The sequence below is a fragment of the Pongo pygmaeus genome, chromosome 12, assembly GCF_028885625.2.
Source record: "Pongo pygmaeus isolate AG05252 chromosome 12, NHGRI_mPonPyg2-v2.0_pri, whole genome shotgun sequence".
Classification (NCBI taxonomy): domain Eukaryota; kingdom Metazoa; phylum Chordata; class Mammalia; order Primates; family Hominidae; genus Pongo; species Pongo pygmaeus.
In genome coordinates, this window is record NC_072385.2 from 68,595,502 (window position 1) to 68,611,669 (window position 16,168).

Sequence of the window (16,168 nt, forward strand, 5' to 3'; positions counted from 1 at the left end):
TTATGCTGTACCTGTGCACTCCAAAGCTGCAATAATAGACAGTCAACCCTCATTTGGGAGTGGGGAACTCCCTGAACTACTAGACATCGTGTGATGCTGAGTGTGAGAGCACTGTTTGGAGTTGCCTTATACTATGCCACATATATCTGTCATTGAATTAGCGAAAGGGTCTCCTGGGGCCTTTTATCTCCGGAGGGCTGCTCTGTAGCCACTCTGCCTACTTGTGAGGCAAACCAAGAAATCGGTGTCCTCTTCTGGCCTCAGCAACATTTGGTTGTATTACTATATCTCTCTATGAAAGGGTTCACTTTCTGCCACCTTTTTCCCTCTTTCTTCCTCTCCTTTTGCATTTTTTGGTCTTTTGATAATTTTACATGCCTCCTGTTTGTAGTTATTTTGTGCAAAAAAAAAAAGTTGATTCCTGTGTTAGACACCTTCCCCCACAGTACTTATATGTGTTTTCCCTGGTTTCTAGATACATAAGTACTGAATTATAGCAACGCCTTACAAGTGATCCGGCCTGACAGCATTACCACTACTGTCATCTGATCCTGTGATAGGCTAAAGTATTGTTCAGCCAAAATTTATTCCCTTGTTTCTTCCACTTAGATAGGAGTTTACCTTCCCCATTGCCTTTGAGCTTTGCCATTTAGCTCCTTGGCTAGTGGACTAAGTGGATGTGATGCAAGCGGAGGCATCGAAATGTTTTCACACAATCGCATGTGGACTCCTGCATACGTGTGACCCAGCATGCCTTGGGTAGATGCTGCCCCTTCAGCCTGGCACCAGAACAAAGACAGGAGTGTGCCTGAATTTAGCCTGCAGCCCTGATCAAACCCAGCTGCCTCATAGCCTAAAGAGGAACACCCCAGTCAACTCACAGACCCATGCGTGAGAAAAATAAATGCTTATTGAAACCCACTGAGTTCCGGAGTCATGTGTTATACTGCATTATTGTAGCAATAACTGAGTAATACAAATGCTCACTTCAGCATCTGTTCCAGTTATCTATTGCTGCATAACAAACCAGCCTAAACCACGCTGGCATAAAACAACAACCATCTCAAAAAGGAGTGGCATAAAACAACCACCAATTTTTTTATGCTCATGATTTTATAGGCAAGAAATTCAGACAGGGCATAACAGGAGGTCTCATTTCTGTTTCACAATGACTGAAACCCCAAGCTGGGGTGGCTTAATGGCTAGAGATGGCTAGGACAGCTCACTTGGGGTCCTCTGCCTGAGGCCTAGGTTCTGGCTATCTATTAGGATCCTCAGTCCTTTCCCACGTTGCATCTATTGAGTCTGGAATGTCCAAGATGCCTCTTTCATTCACACAACTGGCACCTTGGCTAGTGGGTTTGGATCTGCTGGGGCTAGCTGGGCATCTGTTGCTCTCTCAGTGTGGGTAGCTTGGGTTTCCTCACAGTATGGCAATCTTGGTGAAGTCAAATCTCTTATGTAGTGATTGACTTCCCCCAAAGTGAGTGTCTTAAGAAATGTAGGTAGAAGCTGCAAGACTTCTTCTGACCTAACCTCAGAAGTCCCAGAACATTACTTCTTTCTCATTCTGTCAGTCAAGCAAATCATTAAGGTGAGCCCAAATTCAAAGGAGGAGAATTAGATCCCATCACTCCATGGTGGGAATAACCAAGAATTTGCAGCCATCTTCAATCCACAGTAATATTCCTGTTTAAATACTCGTGTTTTGTGGGCCAGAGCAGCACACATAAGTCATTACTTGCCCTAGCTCTGGTGTTTCTTTAGACAACTCTACTAGAAATTTGCTTCGGACAGTCTCTCAATAAATGGTGCTGGGAAAACTGGATATCCATATGCAGAAGAATGCAATTAAACCCTCATCTCACACCATATACAAAAATCAACTGAAAATGGATTAAAAACTTAAATTTAAGACCTGAAACTGTTAAACTACTAGAAGAAAATATGAGAAATATGAGAAAAGCATCATGGCATTGGTATGGGAAAAGATATTTTAAAAATATGACCCCAAAGCACAGGCAACAAAAGGAGAAACAGACAAATGGGATTATGTTACACTAAAAAGCTCTGCAGAGCAAAGGAAACAATCAACAGAAGGAAGAGACAACCTACAGAGTGGGAGAGTATATTTGCAAACCAGACATCTGATAAGCGGTTAATATCCAAAATATATAAGGAACTCAAAGAATTCAACAGAAAGAAAACAAATAACCCGATTAAAAAATGGGCAAAGGACTTGAATAGACATATCTCAAAAGAAGGCATACAAATGGCCAATAAGTATATAAAAAATGTTCAACATCACTAATTATCAGGGAAATGCAAATTAAAACCGCAATGAGATATCACCTGACACGTATCAGAGTGGCCATTAACAAAAAGAAGGAAGATAACAAATGTTGTAGAGGATGTGGAGAAAGGAGAACACTTGCACACTGTTGGTGGGAATGTAAATTAGTATAGCCATTATGGACAACGTATGGAAGTTCCTCAAAAAATTAGAAATGAAAACAGCAATCCCTGGATGTATATCCAAAGGATATGAAATCAGTATGTTGAAGACATATCTGCACTCCCATGTTCACTGCTGCACTATTCACAGTAGCTGAGATATGGAAACAACCTAACTGTCTATCAAAGGATGAATGGATAAAGAAAATGTGGTACATAAACACAATGGAATACTATTCAGCCTTTAAAAAGAAGGAAATCCTGTCATTTGCAACCACATGGATCAATCTGAAGGATATTTTGTTAAGGTAGGCACAGAAAGACAAACCATATGATCTCATTTATATGTGGAATTTATTATACAAAAGTAGAACTCACTGATACAGAAAGTAGAAAGGTAGTTACTAGAGGCTGGTGATTGGGGGGATTGGAGATATGTTGGTCAAAGGAAACAAAATTTCAATTAGATAGGAGGAATAAGTTCAAGAGCTCTATTGTACATGATGGTGACTGTAGATAATAACAGTATATTGTATACTTGAAAGTTGCTAAGAGAGTAGTTTTAAAGAGTTCTTACCACAAAAAAATAAGTCTTTGCAGAAATGTGTATGTTAAATAGTTTAGCCATTCCACAATGTATACATATATCAAAACATCATGTTTTACACCATAAATACATACAATTTTTTATAAAATAAAAGAAAGTTATTTTGTCATGATTTAGTCATGTTCTTAAAACCAGGACTGCATCATCCATCATGAAGGAGACTCAGTTTCCCTCATTAAAGAATGGCTATAGATTTTTTACTTACAGAGTGATAACAATAGTTTTATTCCTTTCTTGTCAAAGTGACTGCCACTCCTAATATACTTATGTACCCATGAATAGTGTATTGTACTCACACGCCGGCTTCTGCTAGCAAAGAGGTTGTCTCAGCTCTATCTTCACATCTGATGATCTTTACATATTTTTCACATTATTTCACTAGATTCACCAGGAACATCACCAAAATCATGGAGCAGGAGTTATTTTTCTGCCATGAGTGGACTGAAAAAAGAAGATTTTATCCTTCATCACAGGCAAATTTGGATTTTGGAGTACTTTTTACTTTTCCTAAGAGATACCAGATAGTTTAAGTAACAATTATATTAAAAAGGTTAAATGCCAGTTTAGTTCTTTCCATATCAGCAAAACACAACTTTGTAGGAAGTACGATGTGATTTTTTTTAAAAGAATATTTGCTCTACAAATAGATCTGAGTACTTAGCAAACAGAGCAAGCAAAGACAAAATATAAAGTAATAAATGAATTCTTTTTCTCCTGTGGTGAATAACTTAGTGTACAGTGGCATACTGGCATCAAAGTACTGATGACTTTGTAATCAGTAATCCTTTTTCTAGTCTCCCCTCAGTATCATCCCTACAAACCAAAAAGAAAAAAAGAGAGAAAAAAGGGGCCATAGAAATGCCCCTAGAACCAAAAGGTCAGGCGCAGACTCAGATAAACAATTTGAGTCAATACTAAAAAAGGAATTTGATCAGAATGGGAGTAAAAGTCAGAATGAAACTGAAGTAAGGTGTCTGTCTCCATGGTTTTAGAGACTAGCTAAAGATACAATAACTGACATTTTCTTTGTAGAAGGGTCTGGTGAAATAAGAGCACCGAAGAAGACAAGTTAGAAGATGGGAACACCAGTTAGGTTGGTGTCTGAGTTTTGTGGGTGGCAGTTCTAAGGCTAGGGATTTAATTCAACAACACAATGAGATGTTTATGTAGTTTCCCACTAAGAATAAATCACTCTGCAAGGCTCATAGAATGAATACAAAACTGGGGAATAAGAATTACTAGAGCAGCTGATAAAATGCATATTCCTGAGCCTAGAGCAGGGCCTTGGAACCTGCATTTCAACAAGCCAATCCCTCCCCCACCGTATTATGCAATCAAGAATAATTTATAAGGGCATTGAATTAACAGAGTTCAGCATTAAAGAATAAAATAAGATCTAGAGTTAGGCCTTTAAAGCCTGCCAATCAAGTCCTTCCAACTAAGTGCAATGCTAAAAGGTGAGAAGCTGGTGGAATTAGAGGAGGGGGGATTGGGTAGGGTGGAGAAGAAATGGGTATCAATTAGTATGAGTTATAGTTTTCACAAGAATTTATTGTGCTTGGTGTAAGAATTCACTGGAGTGGACTAAAGTCTATTTGGGGAAAAAGATATGGACTCCTGAAAAGATAACTCATCTTACAAGTAGAGCTCAGAGCTCAGGGTTAACTTTCATCAGAGTCACCTAGAAAGAATTTGAAAAGGCCAAATTCCAGGGCTCTACCCTGGAAATTTTGTTTCTGTAGCTCTGGGATAGGACCCAAACATCTATATATATTTTATTCTTCCAGTTAATAAATTAATGAGATATAACAACCAAATGCAATGGAATCTAGATTAAAAGAAAAGTACAATATTGAGGCAATTAAGGAAAATCTTGTGTGGACTATATGTTGAACTTCATGTTGAGTTCTTTTAAGGGGTGACAGTGGTGTTCTAGATATTAAGACAATAGCCTCGTTCTTGACAGACCATGAAGGAATATTTAGGGATGAAGTGTCATGGCGCCTGCACACAATTTTTGGGTGGCTTGGCAAACAGGAAATGTATACAAATATAAAGAGAATGATGCAGTGGGGGATGTAAGATGTTAATACCTGGTAAAACTAGATGAGGATATATGGGTGTTGTTTTGTTCTTGAAACTTTTAAGTAGATTTAAACGTTTTCAAAATTATTATTATTATTATTATTATTTATTATTATTCTTTGAGATGGAGTCTCACTCTGTCACCCAGGCTAGAGTGCAGCGGTGCAATCTCAGCTCACCACAACCTCCACTTCCTGGGTTCAAGCTATTCTCCTGCCTCAGCCTCTGGAGTAGCTGGGACTACAGGCGCGTACCACCACACCTGGCTCATTCTTGTATTTTTAGTAGAGACAGGATTTCACCATGTTGGTCAGGCTGGTTTCGAACTCCTGAACTCAGGTGATCCGCCCGTCTCAGCCTCCCAAAGTGCTGCTGGGATTACAGGCATGAGCCACTGCTCCCGGCCCAAAATTTTCAAAATTATAAAACATTGTTTTTACAGGAAAGAATAATGATAGAGCAAAAGACTCCACATTTGATTTTGTTCCACAGCAGAGTTGTGCAGTTTTAGTAGAAAGGTAAGTATCATAGAAGCTCAGAGCAGTGAGAGGTCACAGGGGCCCAGAACTGTGGTTCGCCATTCGTTTTCTCCAAGGGCACACATGACAAATGATGTTTACACACAGTGCCTACAGCCACAGGTGGACCTAGGTTTAGAGGTAATTCCTGGCTACCGGCCTGTAACACAACAGATTTTCTTTCCACTTAAGGAAGAATGTTGGCCTGCAAGTAAAGGATGTTATCATAGGGATAACTTTGAATTCACTCAAATTCAATTAAAAAATAATAATGTCTTAACTTCTGTACATTTGTGTGGAAGGAGTTTGGAAATTCAATAAATCATTTGAATGTACAAAGAAAATTTAGATCCTTTGCTATCTGTAACTGATCTAATCTTTGTCATGAGCAGTCATGGCCCTGGGTCATTGCATGGAAGAGAAAATGACTAACCCTCTAGCGAATATAGAGGAAGTCTTTTCCTGCTTAGAGAGCCTCATGTGAATAATTCTGAGTCGTTTGGTAAATACACAGTGTTTTAGACTTCCTCTCTATCAAGTGACTCTACAATGATGTGATTACAGAAAGTTGTAAGGACAGTTACAATTTTTTTAAAAATTGAGAAAAAAGAGTGCTTCACTTGTAAGACAAATGCATGGATATTGTGATAGTTTATGAAAATAGTCCCATTTTTAACCTCTCCCTGTGTCCTGACCCTTTGTCATGTTGCTTTTCAGGGCCCTCCAATTCTGAATCTGGGCTCAATCATGTGCTTCCCTTTGACCAGTGGATATGGCTGACCTGAGACAAGCAGAGATTTGAAATGGGCTTACATGTTGAACTTTTCTCTTGTGCCTGTGCCATTTCCATAAGACCATGCCTGGACTAGCCTGATGGAGGATGAGAGTCACCTGGGGCATGACTGAGTCCTCCAGCTATCATAGTAGAGGTCATTCCAGACCAACGACCAACCAGTCAGCCTGCGGATATGGCAGCAAGCCCAGCCAAGATCAGGAGAACTGTCTAGTTCCTGCCCCTCACCCCACCTCCTGAAACATGAGAAAGAAACACTTATTGTTGAATGCCCCAAAGGTTTCATTTTTTTTTTTTAACTGTATTGGTCCAAGTTCTCCAAGAAGCAGATGCCAGCTGGGTGCAGTGGTTCATGCCTGCCTATAATTTCAGCACTTTGATAGGCTGAGGCTGGAGGATCGCTTGAGCTCAGGAGTTCGAGATCAGCCTGGACAACACAGGGAGACCTTATCTCTACAAAAAAAAAAAAAAAAAAAAAAAAAAAAAAAAAAAAAAAAAAAAAGAAGATAGAATAAAATGTACAAGGGATTTTATTAGGGACTTTCTTATGTAAGAGAAAATAGAGAGGGAGCTGTGAGCTAGGAATGCTGTCAGAAGGCAATGCAAGTCTGATCCCGGGTGAAGGAAAGAGGGAAGGAAGGTTGAATGGAACTGTCCTATACTGTCCTGCAATCTCAGGAAGGTGTAGCAAAGCTATTGGGGAACCTCAAGTGAAAGCCAGCTGTCAGAGGAGTCTTGAGCCTCCTAGGAACAGCAGAATCCCCACCGCATTCAGCCATTGGCTGGGAGCAGCCTGTGGGAGGCATGGCCTTGACACAAACATGGCAGTGGATTTCAGAGCACACCAATTGGTGAATTAGACTAATTAGTCTGCAAGGTCTCTCTCATGGCTGCCACAGTTGCACTGCATTATTATGGGAAGACAACTGATACAGGAAGAGACTACTTACTGTAGAATTTTCTTAATATGAGCAGTACTGTCTCCTAAAGGACATTTTCGAAGTGTCTGGGGGAGTCTCTTAGCTGTCATAATGTTTGAAGGCCAGGGATGTTAGATGTCCTGCAATGCACTGGACCATCCTGCACAGCAAATCTGTCCTTCATGGGTTTCCAATATCCTGTATGAAATCCACAAGGAAAATAATCTGTTGAAAATTATCTGAGCCAATAATCTGATTCTGTTTTATACAGAAACATCAAATATTTCTTGCTTAATATGAATATGCACTGAATTTCTAAGATTGCAATTGCTGTGCATATTGAAAAAAGAGTGCTTTGCTTGAAACTTTATTAAGTGTTGGTTACCTATTTTAGGAAATCATGCCAGTAAGTATCACTACTTGTGGTGTATGAGTCACCAATGCAGTGCTGCCTGGACAGTCTGCATTTGTGACTGTGGCCACCACATGCAATGTGGAGCATCTGGCTCTTTTTTGTTTATTTGTTTGTTTGTTTTTTGAGACAGAGTCTTGCTCAGGCTGGAGTGCAGTGGCACAATCTTGGCTCACTGCAATCTCTGCCTCCCTGGTTCAAGCAATTCTCCTGCCTCAGCCTGCCAAGTAGCTGGGATTACAGGCACTCACCACCACGCCTGGCTACTTTTTGTATTTTTTTAGTAGAGATGGGGCTTCGCCATGTTGGTCAGGCTGGTCTTGAACTCCTGACCTCAGGTGATCCACCTGCCTCAGCCTCCCAAAGTGATGGGATTACAAGCGTGAGCCACCGCTCCTGGCCTGGCTCTTGTTAAATTGCCCTGCATGATCATTCCTGGGCACTGACGATGAAACAAATTTTATTATATTGATTTTCTTGAAATTATGTGGTTGGTAGGCTGTTTTACTTAAGTACTTCATTTTAGGATGAAAGAAGGTGCTAGGTCTCCCATGGCGTAGAACTACTCCTGTAGAATGGGCGTCAAAAAGCTATATAAAGATTATAAAAGAGAAGAGAAATGTACACACATGTTCATAACAGCATTAGCCACAATAGCCAAAAAGTAGAGGCAACCCAGGTGTCTGCTGACAGATGAATGGATAAACAGAACAATCTATACACACTCCTTCCTCAGCAGCCCAAGGTCACACCGAGCTTCACCCTTCGTTGGAAGACTGAGCACCAGATGTGTGGGGAGGTGTCTGAGCATCAGCCCTGTGGAGCCTGTCCTCTGAAGTCCTGGTTTCTAGTAACACCACCTCTTCCCTTTCGCTCCCCAGTCCTAGAGGCGGTAGCTTCTCCCTTTGGTTATTAATCTCTGGTTTGCCTCAGCATTCTCTTTTTGCTTTTTTCCCCAGATACCTAACACCATTGTAATCAATTACCTATATTATATCTCTTCTGTTGGAAATTCCTAGTGTGGTTTCCGTTTTCCTGACTGGACACTGACCAATGAAACCTCTTAAAAATACACATTTCTTTGTCAACAAAGTGGTGCAGTAGTGATGTTGCCTCTACCTGTACTCATAGGGCAGAATCTGATATGGACCTCAATAGCAGTTAGATTTCAATCTCTATTTTCTACTAAAAGGAACAAGAGCTCTTTGTTTTTGGGTTGTTTTATTTATTTTATTTTATTTATTTATTTATTTATTTATTTATTTTTGAGATAGAGTTTCGCTCTGTCACCCAGGCTAGAGTGCAGTGGGAAAATGGCTTAAGCCCAGGAGTTTGAGGCCGCAGTGAGCCACGATCAAGCCACTGCACTACAGTCTGGGTGGCAGAGTGAGACCATGTCAGAAGGAGAGGGAAGGGGAGGGGAGAGGAGGGGAGGGTGTAGGAGAAGGGAAGGGAGGTGAGGAGAGGAGGGGAAGGGAGGGGTAAAGAAAGGAAGGAAGGAAGAAAGGAAGGAAGGGAGGGAGGGAGGGATGAGGTTTATAGGTTTATAAGCTAATTTGATATTAATGAAAACATTAGTAACATCTAGCATTCTCCATACACAATAGCACTCCATGGATGCTGAAAACCCACCCAACCATCCTCCTTATGATGGGATGGGGAAGGCACCTAGGTAACTCTGTGGTGATACAGGCCCCTCAGGCACTTACTGCTCCATCTCCGGGAGCTGCCTCAGGACTAATGTTCAGCCCCTCCCAGTTGTCCACAGCTGTCACTGAAAGATTGTCTGGTTCTTCATCCTGGTGGATGGATGTCTTTTCTGATGGGCTGGAACCAAACTAATTACTAGACACTTTAAATATCACTGGTTAGTTTGGATTGTCATCATGTTCTGTGCCATTTCCTTTGGTCTCAAAGTCAGCATATGCTGAAGTTCTTTATCCTGACTTGAGGACTCCTCTAGACAGCCAACTCTCCCACACCCCTGAGTGTGCTCATGGTTGTGTGGGAACTTCCGGATCCCTGGCCCTTCTGGGGAATAACTGAACCAACAGTGAGATCCTTTTTGCCCGGACCCTATTTCATTTACCCTGCTATCCTCAGCACCTTGCAAGTTGCTGGGAGCATTGTAGACACTGCTGTATGATACAGAAGTTTGTTGAACAGTGTAGCAGTGGTGCAGTTGTTTTTTGAATGGTGTAGCAGTATAGAGTAGTGGTTTGCTGAATGAGACAGCAGTATGTAGTAGTGTGATTGGCAGAGCAGTATGGTTTAGTGTTTTGTTGAATGATGTAGCAGTATGGTGCAGAGGTTTGCTGAATGAATGGTACAGCAGTATGATATAGGGGTTTTTTGAGTGGCTTAGTGGTATGGCATAGTTTGTTGAATGGTGCAGCAGAATGGAGTAGTGGTTTGTTGAATGGTGCATCAGTCTGATGTACAGGTTTATTGAATGGTGTAGCAGTATGGTATGGCAGTTTTTCGAATGGCTCTGCAGTATGAAGTGGGAAGTCTGACATGTGTATATCTCTTTTTTGTCACTTAGGAGCCTTGCGATCTTGGGCAAGTTACTTAATCTTTCTGTGCCTCACTTTATATTCTATAAAATGGGGGTAACAACATCATACTGTTGCTGAGAATCAAATGAATGATGTGCACAAAATAATTAGCACGGTTCCTGATACATTATAAAATGCTTCATGAACATTAACTGAAACAATAATTATGTAACAAAATTTGTTATTGGTGTGTGTGGTTTAGTTCAGTTACTTTAACTAGTTAATGTGTCAGAATAAAGAAAAAACACACTCCAAGTTCTACTTCCATCTAAGGAAAAAGAATTTGAATTCTTGTTCACTATATGTTTGAATAATGCAAGGAAGAATCCAAGCAAAATCTTGCTGTGTCATGGGAGAAGGTTACGCATTTTCTGGTGAATTTTTCAGATCAAATTCTTGTTTTCTTTTTTCTTTCTCTTGTACTCTGGCGCAGCTTTCCTGGATTCTTGCTGCTGTTGTTGAGTGCTGGGGAGTAAGTCACCATCTGCAAGAAGGCACGTGTAGATGAAATGGAGTTAAAAAATCCAAGTGGCACTATGAAAGGTCATCACTAGTTAACAGGAAAAGGAATGGGCATTCGTCCCTGCTTGGCAGCCAATCTTGGCCCTTGGCAAGCATCCATTGTGAGTTTGGCAAGTGGCGGAAGTGGGCAGGTCATCCTGACTCCTCTTCACCCCACACCCTCCTCCCATGCCCAGGGCCAGTGTGAAGGTCACATGTCTTTCTTTTGAGTCATCCCCGTGTTTAGGCTGCCTGTGTCCAAGCTAACTAGGGAGACTGACTGTCAGAACTGTAACAAGATCCGCACCTTGACATGAAAGGCAAAGGACTTCATTTAGCAGGAATGAGGAATTGTTAAATATGCATAGGAGGCAAGATCAGCATCAACAGTGATGCCATGTTGATAATATGTACCACGATAATGATGTGATAAGAATGGCACTTCTGCGGTTTTTCTCCTCAAAACCCATCACCCTGTCTATTCATGAGAAAAACAGCAGACAAATCCCAATAGAGGGACACCCTACAAAATACATGACTGGCACTCCTTAAAACTCTCAGGGCCATCAAAAGCAAGAGATGTCTGAGAAACTGTCACAGCCAAGGGGGGGCCTAAGGGGACATGATGACGGTTGTAGCGTGGCTTCCTGGAGGGGATCCTAGAACAGAAAAGGACATTAGGCAAAAACTAAGGGAGTCTGAATAAAGTGTGGACTTTAGTTAATAATAATAATGTATTGGTTCATTAATTGTGATAAATGTACCATACTAACATAAGATGTTAATAATAGGGAAAAGTGGGTGTGGGAATATGAGAGCTCTTTGTATTACTGCCATAATTTTTATGTAAGTCTAAGACGATTCTAAAATTAAAATGTTTATTTTTAAAACTTTGCATAAGACAGGTCGTCTGCAATACACCTTAGCCTGTTAACCCAGGTTGTCTCCAGGAAGTGGAAAGGGGGTGGGGGTGGGGAGCTGCCACTTTGAGCCCCTACTGTGTGCAGGGTTAGGGGCTGGAGAGATTGAGGAGAATGAAAGGCACACGCTTGCCCTCACAGCGTTTAGAGTCCAGCAGGGAAGGGCTTTCGATACTTCTATAAGATTTGAATTTTTCTCCCATGGACATGACCTACTTTCAAAATCTGATTTTTTATGAAAAAAAAGTACAACATAAAGCTAAATACAAGTGAGAAAGAGCAGATTCTCCTTATAAATGTTAACGTGGATTGGGTGTGATAGCTCACACCTGTAATCCCAGCACTTTAGGAGGCTGAGGTGGGAGGATTGCTTGACCCCAGGAGTTTGGACCAGCCTGGGCAACTTAGGGAGACCTCATCTCTACAGAAATAAAAAATTAGCCAGGCATGGTGGCACATGTCTATAATCCCAGCTACTCAGTAGGCTGAGGAGGGGGGAAGATGGCTTGAGCCCAGGAGTCTGAGGCTGCAGTGAGCCACGATCAAGCCACTGCACTACAGCCTGGGTGACAGAGTGAGACCGTGTCAGAAGGAAAGGGAAGGAAAGGAAAAGTAAAGGGAATGGAGGGGAGGGGAGGGAAGCACAGGGCCCCCAAAAATTAAAATAAAAAAAATTAGCAGATTTCCTTGGACACACTGCTACCTATTCTTGGACTATGGTTTTTAAATTTCTTTTTAGGTCTAGACTAGAGTTCTGTCAGTTGAGAATGATGTTTCCCAAACTTACTTAACCTTGACCACAGAATACATTAAAAATAATACAATATTGACAGAACAACAGCAGATATGCATATGCTCTAATGCAAACTTGTATTAAAGAAGGCCAGGAAAAGGGCCACCTAGATGAATTTCCTTAAGGAAAAAAATTCAGTCAAAACATCTTTTAACTCACATGTTCTTATAAAACTTTTAAAATGAGTTTTTAAATCTATTTTGTGTCTTTTATATATTTCTTAAATATCTTCTATCTTTTAGAAATCACTTATCTCCATGTTGGAAACAGCATCATTGTGGCTAAGAGGTGTACGAGGCACAGCTTTGGATCTACGCTTTCAGTGCAGTGTGTTGGGAAAAGTCCACTTTGCCCAGATACGCTGCAGCCGAGGGACCAAGGATGAGAGCTGCATGCTGTGTGATATTTGTGCCCTCTTAAATTAGGCTACTTCAAATGCTGTTCATTGTTTCATTTTGGGCAATTTACAACTAGAATTTTTTTCCTTTTAGAAAGTTCAAGCTCAATTGCTCATCTCTAAAGTATTCTATATTTGCATTTGGTTCAGATATCATCTAGCAAGTGAAGACCCTTCTTTTCATTTAAAGCTTTCTTATTTTAGCCATAGATCTAAGGAGAACAAGTCAGTGCCATATATTTGTTTAGTGCTCAATATGCATTGCTCAGTATCACAGATACTAAAACAGATGCTAAAATTATGTGACAAGGTGCATATACATTAGAATTGCATTTGGCTGCATGTAACAGGGATCTGACACCAATGGCTTAACTAAATAAGGGTGTTTGTTTTCCTATGATAAACAATTTGGAGGTGAGCAATCCAGGGTGGATGCAGTAACTCTATGATGTCATCAATGACCCCAGCTTCATCTGGATCCCTGGGTGACTATTCTTAGCATGTGGCTTTTGTTCTCATGGTCACCAGTTGTCTACTGCACATCCAGGTGTCAAGTCTGCATCTCAAGCAGGAGGAAAGAGGACAAGGATAAGAGGCAAAACGTGCCTTTCTCATCCAACAGAAAAACATTTCTCTGAAAGCCAACTTAGTAGACAACCCCTTACATCTCACTGACCTAAATGCTGTTACGTGACCACTACTAGCTGCAAAGGAACTGAGAAAAAGCAAGTCCTGTAGCTGGTCCCATGGGCACCTTGAACAAAATCATGGTTCTATTGTAAAGGAAGGCAGAGAGAGTGAATGCTGTGTAGATGCCTCTCAGGGCCTGCTGCCATCAGCTTACAAGGCATTTGGTAAACACTGCTCCGTCCTTGGAGTACAGAGCAAACGTCCTGCGGGGATTGTTCCAGCTCTTTCTGGTAAAGGCAGACTACTACGTAATTAAAATAACAATATTTTTCACATATGTGCTTTTCTAGAATAAATTTTGGTAGGAAAAAATAGAGTTGGCATCTGTTATTTTCATGGAACATGTATTAAATTTCTTCAGAGTACAGATTAGGAAACTCCAGCCTAAGTCATAGAAATAACCTATTCCAAATGACAGCTGTATTTTATATTAAGAAAACCCAAAACTGGCTGGGTGTAGTGGCTCACGCCTGTAATCCCAGCACTTTGGGAGGCTGAGGCGGGCGGATTACGAGGTCAGGAGGTTGAGACCATCCTGGCTAACACAGTGAAACCCCGTCTCTACTAAAAATACAAAAAAAAAAAAAAAATTAGCTGGGCGTGGTGGTGGGCACCTGTAGTTCCAGCTACTCGGGAGGCTGAGGCAGGAGAATGGTGTGAACCCAGGAGGCGGAGCTTGCAGTGAGCTGAGATCACGCCACTGCACTTCAGCCAAAACTTAATTAAAGATTTCTTTAAATAATCTCTTAAATTTAAAAATCTAATTTAACTTTAAATTTTAAAATCTATTTATAGGCCGTATGCAGTGGCTCAACGCCTGTAATCCCAGAACTTGGGAGGCTGAGGCAGGTGGGTCACTTGAGGTGAGGAGTTTGAGATGCCTGGCCAACATGTTGAAACCCCCTCCCTACTAAAAATACAAAAATTAGCTGGGCGTGGTGGTGTGGTGTGCGCCTGTAGACCCAGCTACTCAGGAGGCTGAGGCAGGAGAATCACTTGATCCCAGGAGGCGGAGGTTGCAGTGAGCCGAGATTGCGTCACCGCACTCCAGCCTGGGTGACAGAGCGAGTCTCCATCTCAAAAAAAAAAAAAAAAAAAGAAAAACCTATTTATATATCTCATTACCAAACCTGTTGTATCCTACTTAGGGCCACTAATTTTCATTTCCAAATTCCAAATGGATAAGAAGTAACAAATTGTACATTTTCTGGGTAACTCTTCTGAAAACAAAAATGATAATTTGTTCACCTGAATCTTTTTAGTATCTGCTTCACTGTTTTGGCATTCTCATATGGTTTCAACAGTGTGTGATTTGACCTGAGAACAAAAATGGCATCTTGGAATGTATTTCTTTACCTCAGTACTGACTTACGTTTACAGATGAAGGCCTCTTCCTGCCACCATCAGTTTTTATTCTATCTGTCTATACTCATCCACATCTGGAGTGAAATTAATCCTCTTTCCTGCACTCAATCCTAAATGATTTTTTTTTTAAGAGAAAGTATTTCACTGTGCACAGGCCAGGCTGGAGTGCAGTGATGAGATCATAACTCACTGCAGCTTTGAACCTAGGCTCAAGCAATCTCTCCCCCAACTTCAGCCTCCCAAGTTGCTAGGGCTACAGGCAAGCATCACCATGCCTGGCTAATTAAAAAAAAATGTTTTTTTTAAGACGGGGGTCTTGCTATATTGCCCAGGCTGCTCTTGAACTCCTGGCCTCATGCAATCCTCCTGCCTCGGCCTCCCAAAGTGTTGGGATTATAGGCATGAGCCACCATGCCCAGCTGACTTCATTTTTAAATGTAAAAAATAATGCCTGTTACTTACCGAAATAATACAAGCTTATTATAAAAAAAAATCACAAACATTTATGTCTCAACTAGCACAAGTTCCTTCTCATAATAATAATTAACATTATTTATATTCTTGCGGAATTTTTCAATGCATATATATGTGATATAGAAAAATGTATACATAAAAGACATTGTTGGCTGTCTATATAACATCTACGTTTGTTCTTTTCTAAACAACCCCATCTTGTTCAGGAAATCCAAGCTAATTCCTGTGCCAAAGGCTGGCTTAAGAGAGGGCCCACAATGCAATTCTGGCCTCTCTTCCTCTGCTGGATGTCACCTTATTTGAACTGGACACTTAGAACCATGACAGCCACCTGTGTCTATGAGGGAGTGAGCCAGAGAACCAAGCTGACGTGTTGAATATGGACTTCTTTAAGGGCATGATGGCAAACATCCTCATTGTTTAAGTCAAATAAGCCACGGTTTTCTGTGTTTTGCACCTGAAAAAATCTTAATCGATAGAGTATATTTGTCACCATTATAGAAGTGAAATGTCATTGTCTAGGTTGATCAGTTTCTCCCTGTTTGCATGGGGCTTTTTAGGTCTCAAAACTGAGAGTCCCATATCCCAGGAACCCCGTTAGTCCCTAGAAAACCTGGACTATTTGTTGCCCCTACATTACAGATACTTCTGCAACTTTTATTTCACATGTATCTAGAATGT